Genomic DNA, 19,949 nt, shown 5'->3' with positions numbered 1-19,949 from the left:
AGGGGTGTGTGAAACTTCTTAAAAAGTCTCCTTGAAGAAAGAGGGATTTTCTCTTATTCCTGATTCCTCTTGTCTGGAAAGGGACTGTAATGTCAGGAGCTCTGGCAGCCATTTTGGACCAGAAGAGACCTTAAGAATGGCGGCAGTTCATGACAGAGCAATAAAGTAGAACGGGCCTGGGCCCCGATACCATAGAGTGCCATGCAAGACTTGGACTATCTCCCTCCAGGCTTTTCAACCGAGAAATATATAAATTTTCATCTTGCCCAGGCATGGTGGCTCACGCCTATAATCCCAGCACTTTGTGAGGCCGAGGCAGGCAGATCACCTGAGGTCAGGAGTTCGAGACCAGCCTGGCCGATATGGTGAAACTCCGTCTCTACTAAAAATACAAAACTTAGCTGCGTGTGGTTATGCACACTTGTACTTCCAGCTACTCTGGAGGCTGAGGTAGGATAATTGCTTGGGGGAGGTGGAGGTTGCAGTGAGCCAAGATCGTGGCACTGCACTCCAGCCTAGGATACAGAGCGAGACTCCATCTCAATCAATCAATCAATCAGTCAATATTGATCTTGTTTAAACCACTGTTTTTCTTTTTTTGTTTGTTTCTTGCAGAGAAAACAATTCTACCTGATATAGTTAGTTAGAGTTAGTTAGAACAAGAGGGAGCGTCCATCTCCACTGTATGGATGTTTCTGACTAGAAACCTAGTATCAACTATTAGAATCTCTTTCATGGGTTCTGGAAAAACCCTGAAAAACCATTTTTAACAATTCCCCCTTTCCTGATCATGTAACTCAACCCCTATCTATTTGTAGCCATCGTTAATGTTTTAGATGTCTTAAAATTATAACTTATTTTACATTTATTGACTTTTAAGTTGGTGGCTCTGTGGTGGGATGTGGGGTTAACCTAACATCATTACAAAATTTACAAATCATAGTTACAGTTGTTTATTTGGAAATGTTATCTGTAGATGCCCAGTCTCATTTATTGTATATGAATTCTTGTTATGTTTAATCCCTAGTGGTGGTTTGGCTTGTAAATCTCATTTTTTATTTGAAATATTTCAAACATACATAAAAGAGTGTATTTCCAGATGTCATTTATCTAGCAAACATGACTCTATAGAACATTAGTTGCCAACTTTATTTATTACTGTAGCAGCGGAATCCTTTTTTTCAAATGGCATCCTATACAGAAGCCCATTATATAAAACATCTCAGAGCTTCTCTGGTTGAAGCAGAAATGGAGGGCGTGGAGCCTTTCTAGATTAAACCCCACTTTGGTGACCCCATTCCACACTACGGTAGCCCCAGTAATCTGCTCACACAGCCTGAATGAAGGTCCTGTGAGCACAGCTGAAAAGCACAGATTAAGAACAGGTTCAAGAACCAGAAAGCAAGCTAAACACTATGATCAGATCAGCCATAGCAGGTGATATAGTGTCCAAATGGTAAAGCCCATCCATTCTCTTCATAGAGGAGCCTCTGAGATTCTCATTGAGAATTCTGTGCTCTTAAGTTAGCCACAGTTCTAACAAGCTTTACAATCTAGTTTCTCTGTCACTGAAGAATAGAAAAACAACTCAGAGAGGGAAGAAGTCAGACACAGCCAGACAGAGCTGCCAGCAGTTCCACCAGTGAAAGAGGAGACCAGGATGTTTCAAACAGGCAAATACAAGGTATGAAAAACAAGAAGTTAAAAATTCTGAGGTCGTTAAGGTAAATGTAGTTCCCTAATGTATTCCATGGGTCATGAGGACATGATTTTATATATTTATATCTAGAGAATATATATATATATATATGCATGGATAGATACATACATATATGTACATATTTATATTTTTAGTGGGTGTAAGGTTGTATAAAGTATGTGTATATATTCATAAGTACATAAAATATTTGTATACTTATAAATATATATGTGTAAACAATATGTATATATACACATACAATATTTTGCTTAGTGGTTATAATGATGACCCTGAGAAGAAAAGCCTCATGTTTTCTCTTATTCTATTTATAGTAATAACAGTAAGACTTATTGAAACCATTTTTATGTGCTAGGTACTGTTCTGTTTTATATAGTTTATTTATTTACTCTTTCTCTTTATGAAGCAGGAACTATCATTATCCCTGGAGGCAGAGAGAAGTTCAAGCCCTTGTCCAACATCATACCACAAACGTATGTTGAAACTGAGATTCAAACCCAAGCATCCTGGGTCCAGGGCCCACACTCTTAATACATTCCATATCTTAGGAGAATTTCCCATATTTAAACAATAAAAGTGCAAACATCTTGTGGCTAGCCAAAACTTTCAGTTGTTTGGAAAACGTATTTATCCGATAAGTGGAAAAGTCACTTGTCCTCCAACAATCCTGGATAAGCGAAAGAACAAATTGAACTGAGACTGGAATCTGGGTCTCCCAGTACTTTGCAGCTCCGATGCTTATGGCTTGTCAGGAAGGCCACAGGGAGGTAAACTAACTTGAACAGTTTCTGAGTAACCAGAAACAATCCCACATCAGACTAGTGGCCCTTGGAGTGGAACACTCAGACCTGAGCCACGTGCAAGATGGCCGCATTTTCATTTGTAATGTCGTCATCTTCCTAATGGCTCAAGAGATATTGGGGTTGACACGAAAGCTACTGTAATCTTCAGAGGCATTTTCTTTCTGGCCTGTGTTTACATATTGTGGTGGAAGAGTCAAAAAGACCTCAAGCTTCAAAAGTGAATCTTGTTGTGAGTTGTGAAAACACCACCCTGTGGGGTGCAGCTCAGCATGTGTCACCCCAGGCGCTGGGATGTCCGTGGCTTCATCCAACTTTGGTTGCTGTCTTCATGCTCAGGAATTCAACTGCCATGGCTTTTGCTGTTGTTATGTCTGTAGGTATGGACTCATTTCTACCATTCTGGAATGAAACATTTCAAGGGAAGCTTCTCATTGTAAAAAGTCCACACATTCAGAAGGAAACCAGGAGCACATTTTCTCATAGGCCTGGAGCATTAATTTACTCTGTGTCTTTTCTTTCAGTATTGTCATCATGTTGTAAGTGGATGAGTCATGGACTACCTTTTCACACACGTGCATGGGTTCCATCGACCAGGTTTGAGGACAACTGGATTTCTTTTCTTTCTTTGTTTTAAAAAAGAAGACAAGTCAAGATAAAGCAAATAAAAATGCTCGGCACATTTGCTGAAATCTTAGCAAAATCAAATTACTAGTAATTTGTTAATCACACTATACTATTTTGAGCTAATCCTACTTAACCCACCCTCCATCTTCCTTATGCTTGCCTCCCTGGTGAACTCCTATTTATGTTACAAAGCTCAGTGTTTATGTTACTACTTTGGTGCTATTTCTGAACGTTAAACGTACCTCTATTATAGAACATATCTCATGGAATAGTTATTATTGCATATCCTCTGCCCTTGTTAGGCTGTGAATTTCTCTTTCTTTCTTTGTTTCTTCTCTTTCTTTCTTTCTTTCCTTTCTTTCTTTTCTTTCTTCTTTTTCTTTCTCTTTCTTTCTTTCTCTCTCTCTCTCTCTTCCCTCCCTTCCTTCCTTTTCTTTTCTTTTCTCTTTTTTTTCTTTTCTTTTAAATTTGAAAGAGGGTGTCATTCTGTCACTCAGGCTAGAGTGGTGTAATAGTACAATCGTAGCTCACTGCAGCCTCAGTTTCTCAGGCTCAAGCAACCCTCCTGCTTCAGTCTCTGGTGTAGCTGGGACTACAGGCACACACGACCACTCCTGGCTTAAAGCCTGTGAGTTTCTTGTAGGTAGGATTCATAACTAATTATTCATAATTCATAACTAATTTTGCCATGTCCTGGCACATAGAAGGTGTGGTATGCAGAATTCTTTTTTTTTTTCTTCTGAGATGGAGTTTAACTCTTGTTGCCCTGGCTAGAGTGCAATGGCATAATCTCGGTTTACTGCAACCTCCGCCTCCTTGGTTCAAGCAATTCTCCTGCCTCGGCCTCCGGAGTAGCTGGGATTACAGGCATGTGCCACCACACCTGGCTAATTCTGTATTTTTAGTAGAGATGGGGTTCTCCATGTTGATCAGGCTGGTCTTGAACTCCCAACCTCAGGTGATCTGCCCGCTTTGGCCTCCCAAAGTGTTGGCATTACAGGCATAAGCCACCATGCCTGGCTGAGAATGTGTGGTACACAGAATTTTAAGATCACTCCCAAAATCCCCAACCCCTCTGGTGTCCATATCCTAGAAAGTCTCTTCTGCTTAAATATGAATGGGGCCTGTGAATATCATGGCCGTCACTCTCTGATTAGATTACATTACATGGCTAAGGTGAAGGAATTCTGCAGATATAACTGAGGTCCCAGATCAGTTGATCTTGAGTTACTCAGAAGAGAGAATACTGTGTGGGCCTGCCTTAATCAGGGAAAAGCCCTTAAAAGAGTACTGGACACTTCCTGAAGGAAGAGAGTCCACTGTTGTCTTTGAAGCAGTAAGCAGCTGTGTTTTAAGGGGGACTATGGAGGGTCCCATGCAACAAGGACATAGTGGGTGGCCTCTAGGAATTGACGGCAGTTCCCAGCTATCGGCTAGCAAGAAAACAGGTGGCTCAGCCACATAGCCACAAGGAAATGAATTCTTCCAACAATCTAAATGACCTTGGAAGTGGATTTTTTCCATGGTCAAGCCTCCAGATGAACACCTTAACTGTAACATGAACAGCTGAGGACCCACTTCAGCTACGCCTGGTCTCCTGACTTGTGGAAACTGAGATAATAAATGTGTATTATTTTAAGTCAGTAAGGTTGCCATAATGTGTTGTATAACAGTGCCTAATACAGTAGGCATCTTAAATGTTTGTTGAATTTAATGTAATCAGGGAAATAGAATATTTAAAATGAATCTTTTCTAAAGTTTTAGCCAACTTAGTGAACATAGATACCTTAAAGAATTGCCATCTTCCTTTGGATCTTCTAGCCATGCAATTGAATTCACACACTTCCAAGTTTTCATAAATACCAGCTTCTGATTGTCTGGAAACAGGAAGTGAGATTCTCTCCAGCTGTCATTTGGCATTCTTGGGAGACAGAATGGATAAAAATTGATGTTGAAATGAGACCACCATCATTTTTCAGGCTGCTCACTATGTACAGAGCTCAGGATGATTAGAAAATGTAAAACACATGTGAGTGGCTCAAACCCCTTTAGTTAAATCACATTTACATAGATCAGTTTTCCCAAGGGACATAAGATAGCTGAACTTAAGCAATTAAAAAAAATAAAACTAAACTAAAACCTTTTGCTAAAGCCAAAAAACATGGATGAGTTAAACCGTATCAGATGGAATGGTTTGTTTTGTGAAGCGTTTGGTTTGTTGTCTATATATGTGCATGCTTTTTAAAAAGGCAGATAGAAAAGCAGAACTTGCAAGATCCTTAGCTGCTGAGATGGAAAGCCAGCAGTACTTCCACCACAGCACTTGATATCATCGGTCTTACCAGCAGGTCAGGGATTTGTTGTTTGCTCTCTGTGACACCCTTAAACCATCGTAGGGACCATGGCAGAGAGAGGGACGGTGAAGAGGGCTGAAAACAAAATTGGCCCCAATCTTGGGGTTGGTGTTCTGGGCCTTGAAATACCATCTCAGAGGGACCCACCTTGATGTTCTGCTATGTTGAGAACAAGAACAAACTTTCTGGCCTTAGAGCATCTTCCCTTCCAGTGCCAACATGTTCATTTTCATTTGCCTTTGGCTAAATGCCACTTCCTGTTTCGAAGAAAAGAGGCAGAAAGAGTCTTTTGAAGGCCTCACAGACAGTCTCAGAAGGCTTCACGGGCAGCAAATAACTCTTAGCAAACAACAATTTGATGAGTTAAGTGTAAACGGCTCAGAGACATATGGATTACATTTTTTGGGAAATACACATGGGCTTACAATGTAAAACTGGGTAGTGTGGGGGTGGGGTGGAGAAGGGAATGCTTGGAAAAATGTGGTTTGGGTCTTGCCAATTGCAAAATATTTGAAACAAATAATTTGAGATGTTTTGCCCAACCTACAGCGCGGTTAGATTCGCCCTTTCCATCTATTTACGTGTCATTTTCAGACTCGGCTCACATACCAATACGAGTTTGGGTCTTGAGTCGATTTTTTAAAATACAGCTATTTTGAAAGGTCATGCCATGTGATTTCCGTGTAGCCTCTGAGCATAAAGGGTGGGGTGGTGTAGGGGAAGATCTGGGCATTTAGAAACCTCTCGGCCTATGGGCCAAACTGCTGCTCAGCTCTTCTGGTATATTCTAGTTGTGGAGGTTCCAAATCCAGGTTGTGCTAGTGAGATGTAGCAACCTCAGTCTCCTCACCTGTAAAATGGGGACGGTCATACTTATCTCAGAACCTATGGCGATTGGGATGCTCTGTGGTGTGGAGTTGCGGGTGTGGACCCTGGAGGCATATCTCTGTGCATATCCCAGCTCTGCTGCTGGTGTGAGCTTGGGAAAGTTCCTCAGCCTCCCTGGGCTTTTGTCTCTTCATCTGTGTAGTGAGGAATGTGTGAGCATACACCGCATAGGGTTACCTTGAGAATTAAAAGATTTAACCCAGTGCCTGGCACACAGTAAGTGTTCAGCAAATGCTAACAGTGGCTCTTATTGGTTATAATTTCTCTTGTTCTATTAAGTATATGAACATAGTAGGAAATAAGGCAAGTTCACTTCTAGGCTGGGGAGAGGAATAGCCCCTTACTCAAACTGTGAGGATCTCCTTCAGCTTACCTTCTTTTTCTTATTGTTTCAACTTACAGATTAATTATCTATTTTTGTGACCCCAGAATAAAAGGTAGATTCTTTGGTCTAAAATTAGACTCATTTTTTCCCCATCTTAGGAAGGATCCATTTCTCTCTTCTACTTTACCACTGTCTGGCACCTGGAGACACTTGGTTTAAGAGCCCAGCTAGCTTGTGCTAGAGGGTGAGGGAATTCTGAGGGCTCAAGTGGAAGGAAAGCGTGATCCCAGAGTTTTGTTGGGTTAATGCATTGCTTCTCAACCCTTCCTGCACATTAGAATGAACTGGAAGCATTACAAAAGTGATAGAGGTTTTGAGTGTGGGGCTTGGCTATTAGTACATTTTTCAATCTCCAAGTGCTTCTATTTTGCAGCCAGGACTGAACCACCCTGACTAAGGCATTCAGTGGCATTGCCGATGCATTCCTTGGTTGTTTCTAACTCACCCCTTTTAACTCACTGGCCCTTTGGACTCTGATTTCTGCCCTCCATGCAGGGGGTGAACTTACCTCTGGGGCTCTGCCCTGAGGTCTGCAGGAGCAAGGCCACTTCGTCTCTCAACCCTAGACACAAGCTTTGGGTCAGAACTGCCACCTATGTGGAACCCCACCCTTCCCCTCTGCTCTGGGGGATCTTGTCTGAATCCATCCCTTCTTTGCCTGCCTTATGCCTTCTAGTTGCTGTTTCTCTGCTCCTCCTCTCTTGATCAGCACTGTTCTGCTGTTTTCAGTCCTTTTTTCCACTAACCATTGACTGCCCTTTGCTCTGTCAAACATACTTTTGGAGGCTGTGTAGTGTAGTGAAAGAACAGGGAATTTGAAGTTGGACCTGAGTTTAACTCTCTCCTTGACTGCTGACAAGTTATTTACCTTGTGGCCTCAGGCCTGGTACTTTTCAGGTGGTAGATGAGTTATTAGGAAGGTTTGCACCTCAGTTTTCTTATCTGCAAAATGACAGGATTGCCTTGCATTTCATGCTGTGTTCTTTGACATCCTAGGGGATTGCCAGAGGACTCATTGGGAATTTGGGGGTGGGGACAAGCATGTGTCTAGGGGGCCTTCATCCCTCATTCAACTAGCAAAAAGCCGCTTATCCTGTGTTATGTATTTGGTTTCTATGACAGATGGGATTATTGGTTAGCAAAAAATTACTCTTTTTCTTCTTCTTCTTGGAGCAGACCATAACTTCCCCTGTTCTACTGACTTTGAGCTTGGCTGTGTGACTGTGGGAGGACATGATATCAATAGAGGCTTTAAATGTGCTTGCACAGTTTGGCTTACCTCTCGTACTTATCTATTTACTGTGAGAATATGCCTCAGAGAGCCACTGGTCTAAGGAGAATGAGAGGGATATAGAACAGACCTACACCCAACCTGCATCCTGAAACAGAGCTGAGTCCCGCCTAGATCCGCTTATAGTCAACCTGTTGATCTGTTAGCATGCGAACACATGCTGCCGTGAGCTGTTGTGTTTTATTTTATTACACAGCTATAGCTGTCTAATACAGCTTACATGTGAGTTTTGTCCATAGTCAGATTTTTTGGTTTAAAGTTTGAAAAGCACTGCGTTTGCTGAGTTTTTGGCTCTCCCATCCAGTTCTGTCATGTTTCTTTCTCTTTGTGTGTTAAAGAAAGAGAGGGAGAAAGAAAGGGTTTAGGAAACAATACAGTCTTGTAGAAAGAAAGAGAAGAGAAGAGTATTTTTTATTTTTATTTTTTGAAGAAAGAGGGACTGAGGGAGCTGGGAGCAGAGATAGGCACATTCATAGTTAAAGTATGTTTTGTTTCTTTTTTGCATCCTTTTGCACTGTTACACTATTTTGTTCACTTTTGTGTTCCGTTTGTACAGCCTCTGAAGTTCCTGGAAGAAGGTGAAAGAATAACATTGCACATAGCCCTGAGTTGTGCTCTGTTTACTTCATGATGGGACATTCACTTGGGCTTAACCTTAAACTGACCTTTCTGATTCCAGACAAGACAGCAGAGCTTTGCTCACAGATTCAAAATCAGGGAACAGAAACAGCTGACTTCCTGGGCCAAGGGTGTTTTCCATTCTCATTATTTGTGTCCGTGGTCACAATTGAGGTCCTAGGGAGGTAATTTTTAGGAATTCCTGGAGTACTTTACGGCTGATGCACATGCACAGATACCCTGGGGTCTTCTGCAATTGGCACCCCACCCCGAAGTCTGGATATATTCGTTGTCAGATGAAGAGAAGGAGGAAGGAAGGAGGGCTGAGGAAGGTCTTAGGCTATTTTCAAGCCCCTTTTTTGTTCCAGCCATTTGCAACATGGTTTTATTTTATTCTTATAAGTCTTGAGATTGTCTCAAATATAAATATAAAAGCCAAGAATAGGAGATATTTAGATGCCCTCTATTCCAATGAATAATTAAAGGGTTGCTATATATCATGTGTAAAGGTAGTCTCCTCAAGGATAAACATTTTAGGTCAGATCATGGAAGGCTGGTTTTATTTGTCAGAAAGAGTGTCTTTCTGGGTCTTGGGAGGCCAACACGAGGCAGGCTGAGCTTTGTATATGGGAGGAGCTGAGTCTGAGGCTATCTCTGCCATCAGCCTGTGCTCAGGTTGTGTCCCTTCACTGATGGCCATCAGAATCTGGGTATCAAGTGATTTGCTTGCTTGTACTGAATTGAGCTCCTTTGAGGACAACAGGAGCCATTAATATTTTAGAGCCGGAACTTGGCACTGGTTAGGATGGGAATTCTACTGTCATGCCACAGGGGGACCTGAGTCCATGACTCGCAGTGCCGTGTTGGAAGAAGAGGGCTCTAGGAAACAGTTTATTTTAGGCTGAGCGTTGCATATCTAGCAAACATGGGCCAACAGTTGTATTTATTGAGGGTCAGGAGATTTTGTAATAGAAGTCCTTTTCTGGTAACCTCTAAAAAGAATAAAAAAATATATACCTATCTAGATAACGGAAAGGAAAGATGAAATTATAAAGGCAAAGTCTGTCAAGATAAAGGCAAGAAAGAAAAGAAACACAAAATAGTCTGGACAAATAGTTAGGTGGGATATTTAAACCTAAGTGAGTCAGTTTCTACATTAAACTTTGATGAATTAACTACATATAACAATTGAAAGGTAAGGTTTTTCAGACCAAATATAAAAAACCCAAGTATATGCATCTTATAAGTAACACACCTGAAAATAAGAATACACAAACCCTTCAGCCATGTCTGTAAATGGGTGCAGCCCTTTCTGAAAGGCACCGTGGTGATATGTACCAAGCATTATAAACTTGTTTGTACCCTTGGATCTCATATATCACTTTAATAGTTAAGAACTGGGTTGGGCATGGTGGCTCACGCCTGTAATGCCAGCACTTTGGGAGGCCGAGGCAGGCAGATCACCTGAGGTTTAGAGTTGGAGAACAGCCTGACCAATATGGTAAAACCCTGTTTCAAAAAAAAAAAAAAAAAAAAAGTTAAGAACTTAGAATCTGGACTGGGATAGGCCTTCATTCAAATGCCATCTCTGTCCTGTACAAACTGTGGGACCTTGGGCAAATAACCAGTTCTTTGTTTTTTCATCTGTAAAATGGGGATAATTAGTACTTTTCTTTTAGGGATGCTATGACGAGTCAAAGATATAGTGGGTGTAGAGTGCTCAGCACAGAGCCTGGCATGTCGTAACTGCTCATATATGTTAGCTGTCATCATCGTTGCTGCTGCTGCTGTTTTTATTAATCTAGCCCTGGGAAGTTATATCAGGGAAATAAGCCAAAAAAGTTATATGCATACAAATGTGTATTGAATCCTATTAGGAATGAGAAATTAGAAACAATCTAAATGTCTCATCCATTCAGTCAATTCAACAAATATTTTTTGAAGTCCTATTATGTGCCAGACACTGTATCCCACTGTTTGGGGTACATCACTGAATAAGGGAGACAAAGATCCCTGCTTTTGTGATGGAGAATGGGTAGCTAAACTATGCGGCCATAATTCAATAGAATGTTATGCAGCTATTAAAGCAACAACAATGAAGACATGGAAAGTTGTTTGTAGTGTCATGTAAAATCAAAAAGCAGAAGAGGAAAGCATAGATGCCTTAAAATATATATGTGGGTGGACAGAGACTAGAATGGAGCATTTGAAAATGCAAGTGGTTGTCAGAATGATGGGATCATGTTTTTTGTTTCTCAGTAATGTTTGAAATGGTTTTATAATATTATGAAACACACACACACATACACACACACACATACACACACAAGCACATGTATATATGCACAAATAATTGAGAAAAGTGAACTAAGAGAATTTTCTTATGGTTTAGGAATCAAGGTAAGGCTTGTAGGCAGAAGAGGAAATTGCCCAGGTAGCAAGGAAGGAAAAATTGCTATTTCAAACCAAAAATGACTGTTGCAGTTCTGCTGTGCGCTGGAAGCATGGAATTCATGCCAAGGAAGTTAGTTCTTTGTTAAGGAAAATCTATTAAGCAGATGAGTAAAAGAGGCCCTGAAGCCTCTGGAAAGGGGAGATTTCAGACTTAAACGTCTTTGTATAAGAAAGTAACAGAAGAGTTCCATTTTCCCTCAGCAGTTTGGGGATAGAAGGGAGAAACAGAGATTCGGAGGCTGGAGAACTGGGAGAAGATGAGAAAGGAAGAAACAGCTAAAGAGTTGGAAGAGGTGAGGCCACAATAGCAACTTGAAGAACACTGATAACTAATACTCAATTTTAAGAGATTTCCTGTTCCAGGAGACCATACATCTCCCCACTCTTGCCTTCCCTCAGGAGTCTCCCGGAGGGCACTGTACTTCCATGGGATGGGGGCTGATATGGTTTGCATGTCCCCACCCTAATCTCATGTTGAATGTAATTCCTAATGTTGGAGGGGGGGCCTGGATGGCAGGTGTTGGGGTCATGGGGGTGGATCCCTCAAGAATGGCTTGAGCCATCCCCTTGGTGGTAAGTGAGTTCTGGCTCTGAGTTCACAGATCTGGTCATTTAATAGCATGTGGCGCCTCCCCCCATCCCTCTCTCTCTTGCTCCTGCTTTTGCTGTGTGATGTGCAAGCTCCCACTTCACCTTCTGCCGTGAGCAAAAGCTCCAGAGGCCTCTCTAGAAGCTGAGCAGATGCTGGTGCCGTGCTTCCTCTACCGCGTGCAGAACTGTGAGCCAACGAAACTTCCTTTCTTTATAAATTACTGACTCTCAGGTATTTATAGCAATGCAAGAATAACCTAAAACAGGGGCTCTGGCTGTTTTGTTTGGTTATTAAAAGAAGTCTGGTGTCATAGAATATTCAGGGTTCACGTACACAGGGAGGACCTGAGGGGTCAGAAGCTATCTGTTTCAAATGGACTCTTTTGGGGGACTGAAATGGCTTCATTGCCACCATTAGCAATATGATCTTTTGCAAATAGACACCACCCTATCTAGAAGCCCAGCTTTTTTAGGTGCAGCGAGGTCTGGGAGAAGTCTTGCTCTTCCATGAAGACCTTAAGGAGAATGATTTTGGCAGATCATTGATTCGCTGAGGCAGGAGGCTGTGCAGGTTTTGATTGATGGGTGGAGACAGGAACAGTGAGCGCACAGGAGAGTGATGCTGGGGCATGGAGGCTGGGAGGCAGTGGGCAGGTGGTGGGAGGAAGCCTTCTGTAGCCCAGAGTCTCTTAGAACAACTGAAGGGTAGTCCCTGGACTCTGAATCCTCCTCCCAGGAGACCTCGTGGCCTTTTTGAGAATGGTACTTAAAGGCCTCTAGAATAGCAACCTTGTGTGGCCTTGGAGAACCAAGGCAGGGGTGGAGAGGAGCTGTCTGCCCCAGGTGCAGGCTGCATTTAAAAACGCCAATCAAATAAAGTAAAATAAACTGCTTTTTATTATCGTCATGTGCCAACAGTCAGTGATAAACTACGCCTCCCTGCTGGGGTAGCTGGTTTGGGCAGTCCCCATTCTCTGGTCTGGCCTGACTGTGGGATGGCGAATAGCCAAAGTGGGGGATCCAGAAGGCGCACGTGCAGGAAGAAAACCCAGATTCCTCACACTGGTAAATAAGAGGCTTTTCAGGACTGAACTTGAAAAACATGAGCTCCACCAAGGGTGAGACAAGAAAATCCTCAGAAGACGGCTGAGCAGAGGTTAAGCAAACATCGGTGCCAAGCCGGTGGCAGCTCGGTAAGCAGACGGCTCCCATCCTTGGCGAATGCTCAGGATTAGTGTCTTTTCAGAGAAAATAAAAGACCTAATCTCAGCTGTGGTGGGGAGAAAGGGCTAACGCCTCTTTTGTGAAAGATCACAGCCCCAGCAAGATCTGGAGACAATGTTCTAAAAACACGGGGCTATCCTGCAGACCCTGAGGGCCTTCACAGGCTATGGGAAGGGAGGAAACCCAGATCTCTTCTAAATCCTAGTGTTTAGATGGGACTGAAACCACTGAAGTTTAGACCAGCAGCATCAGCATCACATGGGAACTTGTTAGAAATGCAAATTCTCAGATCCTACCTCAGACCTACTGAATCAGAAACTCGGGCTGGGGCCAGCAACCTGTTTTCATCAGCCTTCCTGATGACTTTGATGCCCATAAATTTTGAGAACCAAATCCCAGAGTGAAGGAGAACCAGAGTGACAGCTGCCAACTCCCTCTGCTCTCCTCCATTCCAGGCACCTGGGGCTTGTGGATCTGCAAAGTGCTATGACAGTATCATTGCAAAAGACACAGGCAGGCTGGGTGTGGTGTCTCATGCTTGTAATCCCAGCACTTTGGAAAGTCAAGGCGTGAGGACTGCCTGAGCCCAGGAACTTGAGACCGTCCTGGGCAACATGGCAAGACCCTGTCTCTATGAAAAATAAAAATAAATAAAAAATTACCAGGTGTGGTGGTGTACACCTGTACTCCCAGCTACTTGAGAGGCTGAGATGAGAGGATTGCTTGAGTCCAGGAGGTGGAGGCCGTAGTGAGTTGTGATGGTACCACTGCGGTCCAGATGGGCAACAGAGTAAGACCCTGTCAAAAAAACCAAAAACCAAACCAAAACAAAAAAAACCACACAGGCAATTTTTTTTTTAAATTCTAGAGAAGCCTGTGAATCGTATTAGTTAATTTACTGAGTCTGCAGCCTGTATTATGAAATATTCTAAGGAAACACAATTCAGTCACCCTGCTTCAGTGTCTCATTCTTATGTTTGGGAAATGTAATCCAATTGTCTAAGCCCATCCTTAACGTGTGGGCAAGTTCTCCAACTGTCTGACCTAAATTCCCTCTACTGTACATGCAGACATGGAAGGAAATCCATCCAAGAAATGGCAACTTTCATCACAGAATTTTTGATCCCGAAGTTCACAGAAAGAATGGGAAATAGTAGGGAAAAGGCTGCCCAGAATTAATGTCCCATTGGCTGTGTCCAAGCAGCCCTGTGTTTAGTAGACACTTCTGGTCATCTGGTAAGGTTGGTAAGGTCCTGGGACTGTGTCATTGCACGCTTTGGGAGGCTATGTAGTGAGGCAGAAAGTACTTGATTTTTAAGAGGCTGAGTTAAAACTTGCTCTCCCATGTGTAATCTCCGTGACGTTGGGCAAATTCTTTACCTACTCTGAATCTCAGTTTGCTCATCTCAGAATCGGGATAAACTCCCCAGAGGGCTGTACCAGGTGTTGAAAGTGAGAGTGTGATGTCTGTTCCTCAAAACTGGAAGGCAGGGGCATGTGCTGGAGGGTACGCTAGAGAGGTGGGCAGGAGCCAGATGTTGAAGGGCATCATATAACTCCCTTTACAAAACCATTGGCTGGAGTTATTTTGTATCTTGAATCGTTTGAATTTTACCCTGAGAGCGTCCACATGTAGAGTCACCCAAATGCTTCACAAGTAGGGAAGTATTAGATTGGTGCAAGAGTAATTGCGGTTGTTGCAAAGGAAATCTACTTTCAATTGCAAACACCTCAATTACTTTTGCACCAGCTGAATACTTCTGTAGATTTCAGCTCCTGACGTGAGGGGGTTGGTTAGCACAGTCACATCCCCAGGACTTTTCCAGAGTCTTCCATGGCAATAGCTCCGTATTTGCAAACTCCTCACCACCTACTGAAGGCCGAAGAACTCTGGTGGGTGAAGGCGGCTCATATTCTATGCTGAGGGTGGGTATGAAGAGTGGGAACTCACAACCAGGAGGGTTACGTTTGAGGGTAAACCATCAGGCAGAAGGCAAATGTGAGTAACCTCAGGTTGCTGAGTTCGAGGCAGTTGGGAGAGGCCCATTTCTTGGCTACGTATTCATTCGTCACACCCCGCTGCGTTCCTGCCACGTGTCAGACACTTGTTAATAAGAAAGGGCGGTCCTGTCCTCAGCTTGCTTAGGCTAGAGTTGGAAAATGGCTGTGCTTCTGTGTGCGAGAATGATCCGAGGAAAGTTTTTGGCCTTATGGGGTGTGCCCCTCAAGCCCCTCCAAAGATGTTCACATTTTAATTCCTAGAACCTCTGATTATGTTACTTTGCATGGCAAAGGAGCTCTGCAGATGGGATTAAGTTAAGGACCTTGAGATGGGTGTTCATGCTGGATTATCTGGGAGGACCCCAGTCAATGACCAGGGTTCTGAAGAGTGCAAAGGGAGACAGAAGAGAGTCAGAGGAAGATGGGACTACGGACAAAGAGTGATGCCATGCACGGTTCAACCTCTGGCTGCCTCTGGAGATGGAGGGAGGGGGCGAAGAGGGAAGGAACTCAGGTGGCCTCTAGGAGCTGGAAAGGCAGGGAGATGGATTCTCCACTAGAGCCTCCAGCAAGGAACGTGTCCCCTGCTGACTTGATGCTAGCCCAACAGACACCTTGTCAGACTTTTAACCTACAGAATTGTGAGAGAATACATTTGTGTTGGTTTAAGCCACTAAATTCATGAATTTGTTGTAGTTGCCCTAGAAAACTAAATGACACTCTGGACCTGTAGTCAGACCAAGACTATCCATTTGTCTCCAACTCCGAGAAGAGTCCTGCTGTCTCTGTACCTGAGGTCTTGGGTTAGGATGTGGGGCTGACTTCTTCAAGACATTGACTGCACTGAATCTCTGCAGGTCCTAGGTTGGGCGTAGCAGGAAGTTCAGGTTCAGGGGCAGGAATGCTCATAGGCACTTGCAGTGATGCTCTCAGGATGCTGCAGAATCCCGAGTGTCAATATGGCAGGTGGCTGAAGAGATACACCCTTGGCAAAGCTTGCCAGGTCCAACCCAGTAACAACTCAGGCAGGAGAGGAGCCTCTTGCTTGGACATGGCCTAAATATTGTAACTTTCTTGGGTTTTGGATATCCCTAGCTGTCATGGAGAGAACACAGGATTCTCTTTCAGCCAGATCACTTATAGATTGTGCAACATTGGGCAAATTACTTCTCCAAACCCTAGTTTCTTCATTTGTAAATATGCACTTTGCTATGTTATTATGACAAGAGTTGTTACAAAGCACAAATAAAGCTGTGTAAAGCACCTGGCACATATGGGACAATGACTCTTTCTGAAGAAGGATGGTTGTAACATTCTCTCAAGCTTAGTGGATAGTTGTAGAACCAAGTATAAGTACCTTCCTGCTGGCTAGTCAGAGTCATGGTTAGTCAGAGATTTGGGGATGCTGGGAGTGCAGCCAAGCAGGCAATCCACCCCGCCCCCAGCCCCTTTGAAATTAAATATACAGCTGGTCTTTTCAGTCTGGTTTTAGGGAAGGACCATGTGACAGGAAATTGCATAGCCCAAGGCATTACTGGGTCTGGGTTCTTTGGGCTTTGGTGGTGGCTCTATCAGGGAAGACAGTGAGACCAGCTTGGTGAGTCCTGAAAAACATACCCATTCCCCCAGCCAGTGACTCTGCAGGAGAACAGGCATCTTTCAGCCTCCTATAGTCCCCTGGAAGGGCACTGCCTGGGCCTTCCCAGGCCTGATCTGTTTTCCTGACATTTTAGCATCCTTTTGTAGCCAGTGTGCTCTGACAGGTCTAAGAGGCCAAGGACCTGAGTTCCAACCCTGACCCTAGGCTGGTCTTTCACCTACCACCCCAGAGTGAGCTCAATGAGGCAGGAGCCCTCCCGCCTGTTAAACAAGAGCCACCTGGGAAGGCAGCCCTGAAACCTCCCTGGCTTCTACCTACTCCCGCTTTCCTCGACAAGCCTGTAGCCTCAGGCTGCTCAAAATTCCCTTGCTCTAGACCCTCACTCAGCAGACTCCTTCCTGTTATATTTCTGAATAAGCAAGAGTTTAAAATAGAACGTTGACATCCCAGAAAACTATACTTCAGATCTTTCTGATGCCCTGCAAGACTTGAGAATAAAGAATAAGAGAATGTATGCATGAGTTCTTGGTTTCCTCCTAATTCACATATTCACTGAGTTGAATGTTGCTGTGCTTATCCTCACTTTGCTCATCAACTACGATAAACTACCTTTCCAACTTCCCCTGAAGTTTTATCCCTCATTTGATGGCTATTTTTTACAGAGAAACAAATTCTTAAAAATCATTTGTCAGGCCAGGCCTGGTGGCTCACGCCTGTAATCCCAGCACTCTGGGAGGCCAAGGTGGGCGGATTACTTGAGGCCAGGAGTTCTTGACCAGCCTGGCAAACATGTGAAACCCTGTCTCTACTAAAAATACAAAACTTAGCTGAGCATTGTGGTGCATACCTGTAATCCCAGCTACTCGGGAGGCTTGAGGCACGAGAATCGCTTGAACCTGGGAGGCAGAGGTTGCAGTTAGCTGTGATCACACCACTGCACTCCAGCCTGGGCAAGATTGTCTCAAACACCACCACCACCACCACCACCACAAATCATTTGTCAGAGCTACTTTGTACACATCTGCAGCGGGTAGACAACAATGGAAACTGGCACCTTAACAAAGTTACAAATTGCTACATTCCCTAGACCTTTGGAATTGCTTCAGAATGAGAGTTTGCCATGAAATGAAACTGGGACTGCCGAGTGCCAAGGGCCTCTGGCTCCTGTCTGCCCACTGAGACACTTTCTTCTCCACTGGCCACTGCCGGGTGCTGGGAAAGCAATCTGATTGTGCTAATCCAGGCGAATCCACCTTGGGATGATTGTGCATTCATCAGGATGAGTTTAAATTTGGTAAAGCATCACATGTGAATGAGGTTTTTTTTTTTTAAAATTAACTTTTTTATTTGGGAAATTGTTTTTATTCTACATTTGTGTGTTGTGTACTCCTCAGTCTGTGAATTTTTAAAAGAAGGACTACAATGATCATTAGGCAAAGGATACCTACTGAACACTACAATAAACGTGAAAGAAAGTTATCTGAATGTAAACCCAAAGCATTCAAATCTTTATGAATTGGTAAATTAACACGTTAATAAGTTATGCTTAATTATATGAATTCTAAGAAGATGGAAGGTAACTTTTTTGTACTAATGAATGTGCCGGGTGCTAGAGAATACAGTGATGAACTAAACAGATATTAATTATTTCTCTTTAAATCTCTAGGTCTTTCATCTTTCTCACCATTATGACAAATATTCATCTAGCTCAATGATGCTTATGTAGAGTCTTGAGTGGGTATCAGATGAACTTTGCTTTAAATCAGTGGTTCTAAACTAGGGTGAGTTTGCAACCTAGGGGACATTTGGCAATGTCCGGAGAATGAACTAGATGATACTGGCACCTAGTGGGTAGGGACCAAGAATTCTGTGAAACAAAAATCCCCCAACAAAGAACTTCCTGTACCAAAATATCAATAATTCTGAGGTGGAGAAACCTTTCTCTAAACAATAGATTCTCCACTTTTGAGAGCTAATGTACAATGGGAAATGTTACTGATGTGAGTGTCCTGAGCTTGGGCCTGGAGTGGAGGAAGGAAGATCTGAGACCCTTCCCGGTGATGTATGTGTAGCTATAGCACTAAGCTGTTTATACTGCCCTGTCATAACAGATAGCATTCATGGATATTTCCTGTAACTTTAAAAAGAGGGAAAAGGGAAATAAATTCTGATTCTGCTCTTTGACTAGCTGTGCGATCTTGGGTAGGTCACTTACACTCTCTGCACCTCAGTTTCCTCACATAAAAGCAAAGTTTGCAACACATGATCTCTAAGATACTGTCTAGTGTTATTCTGTACCCACAGAAGCATTTGCAACACTCAAAGGCTCTCCTTCTTGTCCACTAGGTGATGATTATCCAAGTCCCCTGCTCTGCAAATCCTTTTCAAATCAGAGTGGCCTTCCCTCTTCCTCTTACCATTACTTGATCAGTTTCTGGGCTCGTTTTTATAAAAAAAAAAAAAATCAAATTCCTAAGACTCCAGAGTTTCAAATAACTCTTGGTAAATTAGAGCCTAATAAATATTTCATAGTTAAACCCAAAATAGCAACCTGGCTCCTCCCTAGTATTAAACAGATTGAAAAAGTCTCCACGGTGGGAAGAGAATATCCCAGCAATTGAAGACATCTGTGGATATGGCAGTTTTAGCCTCCTGGCTATATCAAAGAAACAGACTCCTAAAGTGTATTCAAGGGTACCCTGCCAATATCAGCACTTTGTCCAGATAAATTGCAAGGCCCGGAGTCAGAAGTAAAGTTTGCGTTTTGGGAAGGAAAGACTGTACCTTCCCCGTCCTATGTGTAAACAAGCCCTTGAATAAATCAGGACTCAGTAATAAGCACTGTCTGAATAAGTTTAATAACTGTTTCTGACTTGAATCCAAGTGTCAGGACTAGAAAAAAGTTGGTTGAAACTGATCTCTTCTGTGAAAGAAAAAATGGATGAAATAGAAATGTCTTTCTGAGAAGTTAAAAGACTTCTTGTCTACAACTGGCCAGTGGAAGCATTAATAAAGGCAGAGCTCCAAAACACCAACACATTACTAATCTTGCTCATAGAAATTTGTTCTTCTACTGCAGATTTGTTAATGGTCGGTTAGCTTCTAGTGATCACAGGTGGACAGAGAAGTAGTAAGCCATGGAGCTATAAGGAGAGGAGGCTTTGAAAGGTACTGGATTGGGCCTATTCCCACTGGCCCTTGCCCATCCAGAGCCCATTCTCCTGCCTATCAGATTATTTTGGGCAGGCTTCTCCCAGTCTGACCCGTTCTGGAGAACTCTAAGGCAAAGCTGGCACTTGGAAACCCCAGTTTTATGAATGTCTCAGTTACAGATTTCTGGTCTTAATTACCGGGTTGGAGAAATGATGTGTGTTTTCTAAGATTAGCTTTTACACCAGC

The sequence above is a fragment of the Saimiri boliviensis genome, chromosome 1 (assembly GCF_048565385.1).
Source record: "Saimiri boliviensis isolate mSaiBol1 chromosome 1, mSaiBol1.pri, whole genome shotgun sequence".
NCBI classification, from domain to species: domain Eukaryota; kingdom Metazoa; phylum Chordata; class Mammalia; order Primates; family Cebidae; genus Saimiri; species Saimiri boliviensis.
This window is presented reverse-complemented; position numbering follows the sequence as displayed.